General features: G+C 48.6%; 1 protein-coding gene across 4 annotated transcripts in view; it reads right to left on the bottom strand.

Moving 5' to 3' along the window:
• RIN2 (Ras and Rab interactor 2) overlaps positions 1 to 7,893 on the bottom strand; it is an 831,738-nt gene extending 823,845 nt beyond the window's left edge. For 2 of the 4 annotated variants that reach the window (XM_085611780.1, XM_085611777.1), the window contains exon 1: positions 7,604 to 7,893. The gene's annotated coding sequence lies outside the window, so the exon portion shown is untranslated. Of the gene's footprint in view, positions 1 to 7,041; positions 7,059 to 7,603 lie in introns of those variants that run through there. The other 2 variants (XM_085611779.1, XM_085611778.1) reach the window with 2 other exon arrangements.
• Between the last annotated feature and the right edge of the window lie 7,789 nt (positions 7,894 to 15,682).

Here is a 15,682-nt window from a genome sequence, read left to right as displayed (position 1 = left end):
GCAATGCGAATCTAATGTGAATGATGTGCTGGCTCAGTGCGATCCCATATTGACATTCTATCTTTAGCAGTCCCCCCTACATGACAGTGGTTGCCTCCATCTGCACAATCAAAGCCTGTATGTTCTTCCCAGGAATGACAAAAAAGAAAAGTCCCAGGGAAGTAAGATGCACAGGGGATCTCCAGGTGTAATGCAACTGGTATGGAATTCCCCAGTAATAAATCTTACTTAAAAACACAGGAACAGTAGGCAATTTGTAAGTTTTTCATTGTTCTACCATTAAAAAAGGCATTGATTTCGAATGTGACAGCTGCAATACACGTGTAGCAAAATGTATAACAGCAGGTGTTGGATGTTCACTTAAGGTTAACTGCACCGATGCCATACAAATCTGAGGTGATTTCAGACAATTTTGCACCACTTACAGGGGAGTATACAGTTTATTTAGACGTCAGCCAGTGAAAAAACAACACTAAGACTGATCTACCAAATACAAAAATTACATTTTTTACCAGCTGGCCAATGGAATTGTTTTGTTGAAGGCTGGCTTAAACTTGCCTGGCACGAGTGCAACATTATTCAATATTGATGCAAAATGTCACAAGGCTGGCACAAAACTATAATCTGGCAACTAAAGTGCGGTGGGATGCTTGTGGATGGCCTGCATAGGATTCAAACATTTATTTGCCCAGCAATCCTTGTGGACCGACCCCAATAAAAGATGTTCAAGGATTTTTAGGTATGTTTTCATCTGCCTTCATTTAAGGTGTTCAATGAAGTCTGAGCGCCAGACTGAAATGGACGTGCCACAATGACGAGTTCCATAAACTAAATGCATAATGGGAGACACGGTCTATCCAATGTTTATGAGAAATGTGATCAGTGGCATCCCTGGAATATCTGCATAAGCAAATGAACTGAGCTAACCAAATTCTTTTTTTAAACGGCAAAAGAAACTCTGCGGTTCCGAGCCTGTTTGGTCTGAAACAGTCAGTGCCCTGCCTCCAGTATTGTCCTTTCCCCAAATCAGCACACAGAGCACTGAAATTGTCCCTTTTCAATGCATTAGTGGTTTTGCTAATTTATTCCAAAATTATGCTTTAAATGCACTTTTGCTTTAATCTTTTTTTTAAATGGTTCACGGGGAACCTCCTATCAAAACCCTACTCTGAGGAAGGCTCCCTTTCTGAAATTCAGAACAGGTATTATATTTGACTTTTAGCAGTGCCATTTGAAGATGTGGGTGGAGCTAATAGAGTAAGTGGGTGGAGCCAGTAGAGGGAGTGGGTGGAGCCAGAAAAAAGTGGGTGTGGTCTCCGACAAACATTTGAGCACCTGCACTTCATATTTTACAAATTAAGCACTGGTCAGCACTGAAAGAGTCCGCACTGAGAGTCAGCACTGAAAGAGTCAGCACTAAAAGAGTAAGCAGTGACAACAACTGATTAATGGTGGCTAGCATGCCTGTAAAAATTAAAAGCAGCGACAGGTGAATTGGGTACTAGTAAAAACCAAATAAGTAGCAAAAACAACACATATCACATATTTGTGAATTATGCGGTGAAATTAATACCCCAGACTCCAGCAACAATGTTAAAAGGGAGCACCAAATACTATCCACCAACCGCCTCTCATTTGAAAAACATTAATGAGATAGGGTTGACATGAGACTGCCATACCATCATAAGAGTCTTGTAGCAACTTGGATGATACAGTAGCCCTTCTAGGGGTTGCGAGGCAACTACAAAGAGGCAGTCAGTGTCCTGGGGTGGATAAGTGCTATAGTGCTAATCAGATGGAGTGGGTGCACGGATTGCTTAAAGGCAGCAATGTACATCACTCAAGTTGCTTCAAGTGAGAAGCAGGGTGTTCAGTTGCTCTCACTATGTAAAGCCCATCACTTTGAATTCTGGTCCCTGTAGTCAGTCCTGTTATATTAATATGAAAAATAAACTACATGTGGAAGCGTGCTAGACCTCATGTGTGATATCAGGCAACTGGCGTAGCAAGAGAACCAAAGGCCTTATTACAATCAAGGAAATTGGGGACGCATCCACTGGTTTAGAAGTGAAGACAGACACTATTTGGAGGGTGAAGTGGGCCAACAACACATTTGGGCTCTTGTATCGCCGCGCACGCTGAAATAATGAGGCTCCACCCTTGGAGGAAAACCGGCAACCGCTCCCGATTACCTGCACTTTCTTCTTCAAAGTACTCTGCATAACCTTACAAACACCTTGAAGCAGTGTCCTGCTCATACCTGAAGCGGAACTGCCCTGATGCGACCCAGTCCCCTTAAAAAATGAAACTGGGAATTACATAAGACAAAATGGCTCCTTGCAGGAAGGAGCAGAGACAATCTACTATAAATTAAAGACAGAGGCTTATTTCCAGAAGGAAAGAGATGAGGTTCCACTAGAACGCCCAAGTAATGAAAGCTTGGAAACCACATCTGCATCAGTGCTTAATTTGTAAAGCAAGCATTGGCAAAGCCAATAGGTCCTGCCTATGCAAGTGCTATTGGCTTTGACAATGTGTTTTAGCCATGTTGTACACTAGCATGGTTGCTGTTCAGTATGGCTAAATGTTAGTGGCGTGGAGGAGAGTCTTGGAATGTCATTTAGTGGTGTGGTGTGGCATAGATTGTAGTTGAGTAGCGTGAAGTAGATTAGAGAGAAGTAGAGTGTAGTGTTGTGGCAAAGAATGTCATACAATGGCAAAGAGTATTGTATAGATGCGTAAAGGGGAGTGGAGTATCATGTAGTGGCGTGGAGTGGCATGGAGGCAGTAGAGCTCAGTGGAGTAGGGTGGAAAAGCCAAGATTGGAGGGACATAGAATGGAGTAAAGTGTTGTACAGAGGAGTGCCGTAGAGTGTCATAGAGTGTTGCAGAGTGTCACAGAATGGACTGGCATAGAGGGGAATAGAGTGTCATAGAGTATAGCGGAGTGGCATAGAGTGAAGAAAGGTGGCATGGAGTGCCGTATATGGAGTTGCGTACAGTTACGTAGAGTGTTGTGGCGTAGAGTCGAACAAATTGGCATAGAGTGGAGATAGCATTGAGTAGAGCAAAGTCTCATACAACGGAGTTGCATAGAGTGTAGTGGAGTGGCATAGAGTGTCGTGAACTGGAGTACAGCAGAGCAGAGCAGAGTAGATTAGAGTAGAATAGAGTAGAGTGGAGTGTTGTGCAGTGCCGTCAAGTGTTGTGGGGTGGCGTAGAGTTGCATACAGTGGTGTGGAGTATCGTGGAGTGGAGTGAGTACCATGTCGTAAGTTGGAGTATAGTGGAGCGGTGTAGAGTGGGGTGGTGCTGAGTGGAGTGTTATGGAGGGTCATAGCATATCACTGAGTGGCACAGAGTGGAGTTGAGTGTTGTGGAGTGTCATGTTGTAAAGTAAAGTGGAGTAGATTGTGGTAGAGTGGACTAGCATAGACTGGAGTAGAGTGTCGTAGAGTGGAGTGGCATAGAGTGGGGTGGAGTGGCATAGAGTGGGGTGTTGTAGAGTGGAGTGCTGTAGATTGAAGTAGAGTGGACTGTCACAGAGTGGAGTAGAGTGTTGGAAAGTGGAGTGGCATAGTGTGGAGTAGAGTGGAGTGACATAGAGTGGTGTAAAGTAAAGTGCTGTAGTGGAGTAGTGTGTCAGAGTAGAGTAAAGTGAATTGGCATGGTGTGGAGTTATGCAGAGTGTATTAGAGTGGAGTAGAGTGTCATAGAGTGTTGCAGAGTGGAGTGGCATAGAGTGGCATAGCGTGTCATAGAGTGTTGTAGAGTGGAGTGGCATAGAGTGGAGCAGAGTGTCACAGAATGGAGGGGCCTAGAGATTTGTAGAGCGAAGTAGATTGTCGCACAGTTGAGTAGAGTGGAGTGGAGTAGAGATATGTCGTAAATTGGAGTAAGGTATTATAGAGTGAAGTAGAGTGGAGTGGTGTAGAGTAGAGTGTTGTGAATGGAGTGGTATGGAGTTTCGTAGAGGGCAGGACCATATAGTGTTGTTGCATAGAGTAATGGGGTATAGAGTGGAGGGTAGTAGAGTGGAGTGGCATAGAGTGGAGTGGCATAGAGAGGAGTGGGGTAGAGTAGAGTGGCATAGAATAGAGGGGAGTGGTGTAGAGTGGAGTGGCGAGTCATAGAGTGGAATGTAATAGAGTGGAGGGGCATAGAGTGGAGTGAAAAAGAGTTGAGTGACATGGCGAGGAGTGTTGTAGAGTGGAGTGGAGTGTTATAGATTGGAGTGCCATAGGTTGGAGTGGCATGTTTCATAGAGTTGAGGGGCATAGAGTGGGAGTGTCTTAGAGTGGAGGATTACAGAGTGGACTGTTGGAGATTGGACTGTAGTAGAGTAGAGTGGCATAGAGTGGAGTGGCATAGAGTAGAGTGCAGTGGCATAGAGTAGAGTGGAGTAGCGTGTCGTAGAGTAGAGTGGAATGGTGTGGAATGGTGTGCCGTAGAGTGGCATGACGTAGACTGTCTTAGAGTGCAGGGGCATAGAGTGGAGTGGCATGTTGAAGAGTGAGTGATGTCATAGAATGGAGAGCTGTGTCAAAGAGTGGGGGCATAGAGTGGACTGACATGGAGTTTGGTAGAGTGAAGGGGAGTGTCGCAGATTGGAGTGAAATGTTGGAGAGTGGAGTGGAGTGTCGTAGAATGGAGTGGTGTGTCGTAGAGAGTCATAGAGTGGAGGGTCACAGAGAGGTGTGTTTCCGAGTGGAGTACAGTGGATAGGCATTATCGCATCTAAATTCCAGCCAACTCGTATAAAGCTAACACTATAATAAAAGTGTTAATAAAATTTTTAAAAAGCCTCAATACATTGTCTAGAAAAACACTGGGTCTGATTCAAAAATGCTTTGCTCTGATGTTGTGTGAATTACTCTTTCAGCGTTCTTGGCAAACTCCTAAATCCTAGGAACCGTCTAGGCCTGCGAGTGGCCCTGTATTTTGATAAAATAACTATTGCAGGGATACAGTCTGACACTGGCATGTTAGTATTGTATCGAATGTGATAATTACAGCCTATTCTGAGTTTTCAGGAAATAACAAGAATTTGAGTGCTTTTACACTAAAATCCGCATGACCTGCAGAAATTTAACGAATGGTACGATCGCAACTGGTAATTCAATGGTCAACTAAACACCATGTACAACTAACCACTATTTAATAATACATATTTGTAAAGCACGAACATATCACCCCTTAAGGTTTCAAGGCACTGGGTGCCATCGGTGAGATTAATTGAGCTGTTACCCAGAGTCACATTATGCTGAGATACCGATCGAACCATGGACCCGCGCTCCTGAGTCAGCTGCTCTGGCCGCTGCGCCACACCTCTCCCTTGTAATGATGGCCTAGGAGCAATAATAAAGGAGTACTCCAAGAGCAAGTCACAGCTAACTGTTTGTGAATAGGGCCTGACATCTCTACTGACTCATGGCAACCAGACAATTGCTGACCCATCGGTTGTGGGTGCAGTCACATTTTGTGATCTTGAAACAAATGAATAAACACATGATATCACACTTGCTAAAGCTTCCGCTGTATAATAGATGGAGGTGCCTCAAAAATCAACAAGCATTGGCATAGCCAATAGGTCTCGCCTTTGGGACCTTATAAGTGTTTAGCCATGCAACAGTTGCATAACTAAATACTTATAAGGTCCCAAAAGTGAGACCTATTGGCTATGCAAAGCAGCCATGCGGCCACGAAAGTGAAAGCGATCACGATCAAATATCAAAAGTGAAAGTAATGGCGGTAAAGCGCGTTGCGCGCGCCCGCGCACATGCACTGTAGCTCTAGGCTGGCCTGGTAGCACTTTTTGGAGGCCTCTCAATAAGTCTCGCCAGACCAGCGCATGCGCTGGGTCAGGCGAGACCTAAAAACGTAAAAGCATGAATAGAAAACAGGAACACTTTATTAAAAACGCGCATATGGGATTGCCTCCAGTGTGGGGCTTCTGTGAGAAATGCTGCCTAAAAAGTGGTTTCAGCAACCATGCACCGTACACAGCAGCACATCAAAGGCAGGCTTCGGAATGCGAATGGCTACGGATAAAGAAAGACCATGACAGTCTCCTCACCTACAACATCTGAAGGAAATACAGTCTCGAAAGCAGCTTTACCTTGTACTTACTAACATCAAAGACTAGAAAGCCGGAATGCGAGAGGCTGTACTGCCAGCATGCCTCTGTCTAAGAACTCTCAGAGATACGGGTCTTATGTATTTTATAGCACTAATAGTTATGTGCGGCCTTCTGGGAGTCATTGCAGCTTTAACAACAAACCACGCTATGATGTCTAACAAATCTGGAAAGAATATACAAAGTTTCTATAGTAACATGATGTTACTAACGCTTATTTCAGGACCATAACGCGCATAAATGTGTCAACTATGCTGCTGGCGTATGTGGGGGGCCTGCAGCTCCTAAATTCCTAACCGCGCAGGGCCAACTGCAGTCTTTCGCCTTCATATGTCGATAAATAGTAGCGTCAACTAACAATAAATCTCAAAACAAAAACAGCAGCACCTAGCTGTTCCCAGCAGAACGCGGAGAGTGCATTATGGATTGTTATTTAGACACTACTTGCTGTGCGGGTATATTACTGATCGCCTTTAAGGCTGAGGCGGCGAAGCCTTCCTTAAAACCGGTCTGTGCATTCGCATAGGTGTAAACAGCACCGGAAGCAAAAAACTGAAAAGAAAAATTAGTGCAGGTAACGGACTTGCTGTGACTTGCCCCTGCAAAGGAAAAGTGCCGTAAGGGTTGTGGCAGAGGAGGAAGGCAGGCAGGAGAATGGGGAAAGACCCGGTGAAAAGCAAACAGGAAACAGTTCCAGTGGGTTGTCCCAGCGGTAAAGGGCGGGTGGCACGGGCGGCTGGGCTTCACTAAGAAGGCACGCTCCCACGGCACACTGCGAAGGATCCGTAGGGTGCCTTGCTTTCGCTGACTTCATTAGCGAAATGTGCCTCTCCCGCTGCGTGGCCGCGTGTGGCGCATTCTGTATAAATAGGCAAATTCGCATCACTACAAGTGACTACACTTACAGACCCGTCCGCAGCCGGACACCCGAGCGAAGTGCACGAGGCTCCAAGAGTCTCATTGTGCCACAAGGCGACACCCCTCCCCCAAACCGCCTCCCCCGCCTCTCCCACAAAGAACAATGTGCACCGATGCCGTCACCTCAGTATTTTGGAATCAGAAAGTATGCTCTCAGCCTCATCCCGCTACAGAGCATGTCTTGAGTTCATACGAGTTAGGAAAATCCCATCCCAGCCCCTCGAATGGCAACCCCGGACTGCATTTCCTGCTAGAAATGGGAAACAAACATCCAGTTGGCACGGCAGTTGTCCCGAAAGAACAACTATTCGAGGATACGCTTCAGAGCAGAAATCGTGTGAATTCTTGCTTGCCTTCAAAGGATGCGGGTTCGCTGCGGGCGTTCCAACAGCTGAACACGGGAGCTGCATTTAATGAGAGGAGAATCACAGTCCGAGCTCGACCTGTCACACATCCCTTTTGGAAGGGGTGATATTACCCCAGTGTGCCTTCCCGGGCTCCCGTTACCTTCCTGCGTCGCCTGTGACTCTCTTGTCGTCTTCTACCCACCTTGCGCTCCTCTCGTCAGTAGTATAGCCTGTTGCTCTGCTGCAGCCTTCCTCCGCTTTTCCCTCAGATTCCCGCAGCGCCCCAGGGGGGCTGGGAAACGGCAGTACCTCCAAGGGGCAGGAGCCGCAGAAAGGGTGGTGGGGCAAGGAGGAGGCGCATGCGCAGTCCGCTGAGCTCCTGACACTTCTTCAAAGCACAGAGAGCCCGAGGCAGGCCAAGGGACTGAGAGGATTACCGCGAAGAGCCGAAGTAAACTTTGCCCTACAGACAGACACCTGTTCGGGCGCATTGTGTGTCTCTCTCAAAGGAGAGGGGAGGCCACAGATCGCTGAACGAATCCAGGGAACCCGCCCACAACATAAGTTGTTTGCTGTCTGTTTACAGATTCACAAACTGGGGCGTCCGTTCTAAAGTTCAAAGATAGAACAATAAACAAGCTAAATAGAAATACCACATGATTTATGGAAACAGGCACTGTTTTAAGAGTGAAAAGTAATGCATCGATTGTGAGTTTGCACAGGACTTTGGACGAGAAAACTGGGGGGGTCTCTCAAATGGGCGTGACCGATGTAATTAGGGCGTGGCTTGAAAAGAGAGCAACACAAATCTGTGCTCAGCATAATGTGCCACCTGACTGGTAATTCGCTGCTTCTGTCATTGCTTCCAGATACACAACACAAGTAAAATTACATTTGCAAAAAGCCAGGACTATTGGCTTTGCCAATTGTAGCTAGTTGCATAAGATAAATAAGAAACAACTATGGTGTTGTTGTATATAATATTGAAAAGGCTTCAGTTCTGAAATTAGGAGGCTGTGAAAGAACTATAACGAGTCTCCTTGAAGTTACATCAGTTCAGTGAAGGGTGGCACTGCCAGTGGAGGCTCGCAGAGAGAGTGCCGCGGGGCGGTGAGGTGGAGCGGGGCAGGGTGGGGGGTAGTGGAGTCGGACATACGCCGGCAAGGAGTAAAGTAAGTAAATAAATAAATAAAACTATTTACCTTGCCCACACTGCATCAAGGATGAAGAAGCATTAAAAACCAAAGCCTTGTCGTTAGAAGCTGCTACCGCAATACTATCAAAAAAGCTACTTGGCCCGAGCCTAACTCCCATGCTGAAAGTGATGAAGGCTAAGGTAATTAAGTCCTTGACGTATGGGCACGAGATCACTAAGGGCACAACCAGTACATTAATAAACAAACTAACAACTCAAATCTTTAAACGAGCCTTCCGGTTGTCAAGATCTGCCGCGCCAGCCCAAGTGAGCCTAGAACTGGGACTACAAGATCACCATGGAGTAAAGGCAGGCGCATTTATAAAACTGTGTCATAGACTGCGCCGTGCTCGGGAGGGTTCCCTGGAGGCTCGACTATGGCAGGAAATACAGAAAAATCAGACCAGCCTAAAGTATCGGCAACTCCTGGATCGCAGTTTACAGCTATTAGGAGTAAAAGACCTCTGGGATACAAACCCCACCCACCCAATGTTAGAGATCGCCATTAAAAAAACTGTTAGACTGTGGTCCTTTCACTCGGAGAGGGCAATACTGTCTAAAAGGAAACACGCCTGGGCCGTAATCTCCAATTTTAAATTCGGTGTTCAGCCGCACTATCAAGCACATACGCACTTTATTGGAAACAAACGTTTTAAGCCCTGAGGATTGGTGACTGGCCCTTTCTGAAGAACCTTCCCGAATGGCGCCGGCCAGGTAGCAGTATTGAATGCATGGTTGTGTGGCTATCATTGTGAAACAATGGAACACATCGTTTGTGTATGCCCTGCATTGTTCATGGCCAGACGGTCATAGCTGCGTGGCCAATGGATCAGGTTGGGAGTTCGATCTTGCCGCCAAGCAATAATGGCCGCTCTAAATCCTTACAACACCAAGTTAAACATTGGGCTTACGAAATTCGTTTGCAAAATGTCAAAATTACTGGAAGCCACATCCACAACCAAAACCTCCTCATCTTAGCATGACGGCCGAGTTAAAAGGCTCAACAATCGAATTAGAGACTATGCTATCAGAAAACCAGAGTGAGGTCTTCCAGCAGAACATTATTAACCCATAATGATCCCCCTAAATTTTAGTAATTTAAAACCCACCAATTTTAACATTTATTATTGTCATTTTTTATTGTTCGAACCTTCGTGTTTTAAATTGTAAATGGTTTTCTTTAACCAATCAATAAAGTGCACTGTGTGTGCCCAGGACCTGTAAATCAAATTTTACTAGCGGGCCTGAAAAACTGATTGTACCCCCCAAATGAGTAGCCCTTTAACCATGTCTCAGACCTGCCATAGCAGTGTCTTTGAGTGCAGTTTTAAACTGCCATGTAGACCTGGCAAATGTACTCACTTGCCAGGCCCAAACTTTCCCTTTTTCTACATGTAAGGCACCCCTAAGGTAGGCCCAATGTAGTCCCATGGGCAGGGCGCAGTGCGTGTTAAAGGTAGGACATGTGCTGGTGTGTTTTACATGTCATGATAGTGAAATACTTCGATTTTTGTTTTTCCACTATTGCAAGGACTATCTTTCCAATAGTTTATCATTTGATCTGCCTTGTAACATCTTATAAGTGTAACTTTCAATTGGATAGAGATAGAGATTTGGAGTTTGGGTTCCCTGAACTCACAATTTAAAAGACATTTTTTAGTGAAGTTGGTTTTTAAATTGAGTGTTTGAATGCCTCCCTTAGAAAATGGTCATTTTCTTGTTTTACCATTCAGTGCCTTTGCCTCCTTTGGAACTGTTTAGACTGACAGGTGGACTATTTGTGCATTCACTCTAGACTGTCACCCAAAGGGAGCTGAGGTGTGCCCTGCATATCCTGATTGGCCATCACCAGGCTGATGAGTCTTCCTGAGCTAGAGTGGTGAGAGGAGTTGTAACTGACAACTGAATAGTGCTGTGACTGTCCTCACACAAAGCTATCTCCACCCCCGGTAGTGTGTCTGGAGCCAGGTCAAAGAATGACTGGGTCTTGCGCACTACAAATACTCTCCTTTGAAGCTTGCCCACTTCAACAGTAGACACTTGTGTAAGTATTGAGCTGTGATACCATAACTTCAGAACACTTCTGGACTAAGAGGAGATTCTGCCAGGAAGAAGAGCTGGAGAAGCAGTGTGTGGGGAACTGGCACTCTGCGTGTTGCTGTTTTGGGCTGGCCTACTGCTTGCTGCTTATGTCTTGGAGAGGGAAAATACTGGACTTTGTTTTCATCATACTGCTTACTACGGTTCTCCAAGGGCTTGTCTGTACTTGCCTCCTGCTCAGAAGTCTCAGGTCCATCAAATACTTCACCTTCAGCCCCTGAGCTCCTCTGCTGGCAGCTCTGACCTGCCAAGTAGTGCCAATTCCAGTTCTGGGCCATTGGAGGTGGCTTCTGCTGCAAGAAGAGAAGAAAATCCATGCATCGACATTCAGTGCCTGTTTTTCCCGCTGCAGCCTTGCTGTGAGGTTGAAAAACCAACACATCGCCGCTGTGCGGCAAAGAAATTAGCATAGCACCTGTTGTGCGGCCCGAAGATCATCTGTGCACCATATTTCCAATGTCAGAGAAACCCATTCCGACTTTGACACAGGCTGTGATGTGGGGCTGAAGAAATTGAATCATCACCTGCTCCTGGCTGGGAAAATCGACACAGCGTCTGTTTAGCTGCCATAGCATTGCCCTAGAGCGTCCAGATTTCCCATGCATCACACCTGTGCACCAAGTTCTTCATCGGCGTTGCCCAGCAGTAAGGAACCAAGGCCGCATGTCCAGATTTCGACGCATCATCTCCCCACACAGTAAGGAACTGACTCACCATCTCCCTGGGAATAAGGAACAGATGCATCGCTTTGTTGTCCGGAGCCATACCTCCCCAGCACTGGTTTTTGTCCTTGATATTGATGCATCCCAGGTACTTTGTGCTAAACGTTTCAAATCCATAGTTTTCTATGACTGAGCTATTTTAAACCTTTAAAAAGTGACATCTTTGCTTATTATGTATGTTCTTGTTTCACTTAGCTAAATATTGGTTATTTTTATGTTGAGCCTGGGCAGTGCATGGGCTGCTCTGCGGCATGCTATATTGGAGTATGGAATAAAAGCTTCGCCCACTCTCCGCCCTTATTTGTAATTGGCTTGTGCCATTGTTCTTTTGTAAATGCTGGCTATTGATTCGTTAATAGGCTTCTTACTCCCTATTTAGTCCTGCCTTGTCTTCATTTGTAACCTCCCATGAGGACTGGCCCTTTTACTTCGGTTGTTACACAGTATGGTGCCGATCACGATCCGGTAAAAAATTCCCCCGTGCGACTCGTATCGGGTCTTTTTACCGTACGAATCGTACAAGTGCCGTACGAACTGGCAATCACGATTCGCATGGTAAAAAGTCCATACGAACCGCACTGGGAATCATTCCCCACACGTCCTCGGGTCGGAAAATGTGTCCGACACGTCCTCGGACGATTTACCTTACAAACGTGAAAAGCCAAGTCCGACCGAGGAATCACGATCCATCCCGTGCGTCCGAGGTTACAACCGTATGGAAAAAACACCGTCCGCACCGAACTCCTACAGCAACCATGGAGACATGTGCCCGCATACGCGCCCAACACTCCCCCCAGCCCCTGTACGTCCGACACGTACCCCCCGTATATGTATACCCCCACCCGTCTATGTACACCCCAGTACGTTCCAGTCGTACCCCCACCCCAGTACGTGTCGCACCACCGTCAATGTACACCCCCCCACCCCTGTACGTGTCGTACCACCGTCTATGTACACCCCAGTACGTTCCAGTCGTACCCCCACCCCGGTACGTGTCGTACCACCGTGAACCTACACCCCAGTACGTTCGAGCCCCACCCCAGTACGTGTCATAGCCCCGTCTACCCACACCCCAGTACGTTCCAGTCGTACCCCCACCCCAGTACGTGTCGTACCACCATCAATGTACACCCCCCCACCCCTGTACGTGTCGTACCACCGTCTATGTACACCCCAGTACGTTCCAGTCGTACCCCCACCCCAGTACGTGTCGTACCACCGTGTACCTACACCCCAGTACGTTCGAGCCACACCCCCACCCCAGTACGTGTCATACCCCCCGTGTACCTACACCCCAGTACGTTCCAGTCGTACCCCCACCCCAGTACGTGTTGTACCACCGTCAATGTACACCCCCCCACCCCTGTACGTGTCGTACCACCCTCTATGTACACCCCAGTACGTTCCAGTCGTACCCCCACCCCTGGACGTGTCGTACCACCGTGAACCTACACCCCAGTACGTTCGAGTCGTACCCCCACCCCAGTACGTGTCGTACCACCGTCAATGTACACCCCCCCACCCCAGTATGTGTCGTACCACCGTCCATGTACACCCCAGTACGTTCCAGTCGTACCCCCACCCCAGTACGTGTCGTACCACCGTCAATGTACACCCCCCCACCCCTGTACGTGTCGTACCACCGTCTATGTACACCCCAGTACGTTCCAGTCGTACCCCCACCCCAGTACGTGTCGTACCACCGTCAATGTACACCCCCCCACCCCTGTACGTGTCGTACCACCGTCTATGTACACCCCAGTACGTTCCAGTCGTACCCCCACCCCAGTACGTGTCGTACCACCGTGTACCTACACCCCAGTACGTTCGAGCCACCCCCCCACCCCAGTACGTGTCATACCCCCCGTGTACCTACACCCCAGTACGTTCCAGTCGTACCCCCACCCCAGTACGTGTCGTACCACCGTCAATGTACACCCCCCCACCCCTGTACGTGTCGTACCACCGTCTATGTACACCCCAGTACGTTCCAGTCGTACCCCCACCCCAGTACGTGTCGTACCACCGTGTACCTACACCCCAGTACGTTCGAGCCACACCCCCACCCCAGTACGTGTCATACCCCCCGTGTACCTACACCCCAGTACGTTCCAGTCGTACCCCCACCCCAGTACGTGTCGTACCACCGTCAATGTACACCCCCCCACCCCTGTACGTGTCGTACCACTGTCTATGTACACCCCAGTACGTTCCAGTCGTACCCCCACCCCTGGACGTGTCGTACCACCGTGAACCTACACCCCAGTACGTTCGAGTCGTACCCCCACCCCAGTACGTGTCGTACCACCGTCAATGTACACCCCCCCACCCCTGTACGTGTCGTACCACCGTCTATGTACACCCAGTACGTTCCAGTCGTACCCCCACCCCTGGACGTGTCGTACCACCGTGTACCTACACCCCAGTACGTTCGAGTCCTACCCCCACCCCTGTACGTGTCGTACCACCGTCAATGTACACCCCCCCACCCCAGTACGTGTCGTACCACCGTCTATGTACACCCCAGTACGTTCCAGTCGTACCCCCACCCCAGTACGTGTCATACCCCCTGTGTACCTACACCCCAGTACGTTCGAGCCACACCCCCACCCCAGTACGTGTCATACCCCCCGTGTACCTACACCCCAGTACGTTCCTGGCGCACCCCCAACACAACCTCCTAAGTACGGAGCGCACCCCATGCCCCAACATCACAACCGCATGTACGAGTCGTACAAAGCCACACACAAGGACATAATCGTACAACCAAATGGCCCATGTACACACCGTACACACGCTCAAAACGCACGTACACAACAAGGACAAAACAAAACAACACAAGAATACACCATTCGAAAGGCACACAGCCACTAAACATGGCCAACAACCACTAAAATAACACAATCACTGACCTGCAACTGTCAAAAACAAACAGAGGCCCAATACACCACCACTCCTTATAACACACCCACCCAAAATTCAAACACTGCCACACCCACCCATGGACCAATAAAAAGGGCCCACACACACAAACCATGAGCCTTTGCAACAGACTCACTGCTGCCAGACACCACAGAACCAGACTACAAGCTACACCACACCTTACACTTGCACACCTTCACACGACCACCCTCACAAACACCCTCTCATCACATTCACACACATACACAACCATCCACACCCCCCCCCCAACATCCACACACCCCCCACACCCACACCATCCCCACCCACACCCCTCACCATGCCCACTACCAAGAATCCAAAGTTCAGTCACCGAGAGTTGGAGGTCCTTGTTGATCAAATCCTCAGAGTTGAGCCACAGATCTTTGGAACATTGGTCAGAAGCACCAGCCAGGCAGCCAAAACAGCCATGTGGCAGACCATCGTCGATGCTGTGAATGCCGTTGCGGACACCAGGAGGACCAAGCAGGATTGCCAGAACAGGTGGTACGATCTGCGGAGGAGGGTCAGAGCCAAGAGGCAGGAGGAACACGACCAGGCCAACGCCACCGGAGGAGGGCCCTCCCGCAGACCCGTACAGTACCATCCCTGGGAGGAGAGGGTGATGGCCATACTGCCGGTGGAGGCAGTTGAAGGAGTAGAAGGACTCCGAGACCTGGGTGAGTACACAAACAACGCACCTCACATGGGGGGAACTGCAACCACAACCAAAATTACTAACAGGCACGCAACCACCACAAGCCATAGCATGACTCAACCACACTCCATGAGCAGGCACATGCCACTGCTGCCACCATGCCCCATGCACCCAGCTGGACAATGTCAAGTCACAGGCCACAGAAGACAACAACACATGACACGGTAACCCGGATGGCGGGAGGCTGGGCACAAAAAATCACATAGTGCGACTCCAAAGCAGACAACAATGCCCTCTGCCCATATGGCCTAGGTCACAGCCAGACAAACACTGTGTCCCAACACAGGAATGACTTGCCAGCAAATGGCGGACGCCTTGCATCAACACATGGGGGTGAAGGCACTGTTTTGCACATGACAGCAGCTAATGAACAGCCAACATTGTGAAAGAGTGGCAGCACACACCACCACAGCAGCAGCGCACAGACACACAGCAGACAAAATGGGTGCCTGGAGATCAGAAACAAACTCACATCAACAGGCCAAGGGCCACTCAAAGATCTGCCAACAGTGTGTGCCCAGGAAGCTGGGCCAAGGTGACAGAGGGTGACACACGGAGGGAGGGAGAGGGGGACAGAGAGGGAGGGAGAGGGGGACAGAGGGAGGG

Source organism: Triturus cristatus, chromosome 6, assembly GCF_964204655.1.
Source record: "Triturus cristatus chromosome 6, aTriCri1.1, whole genome shotgun sequence".
Classification (NCBI taxonomy): Eukaryota; Metazoa; Chordata; class Amphibia; order Caudata; family Salamandridae; genus Triturus; species Triturus cristatus.
This window is presented reverse-complemented; position numbering and strand designations above follow the sequence as displayed.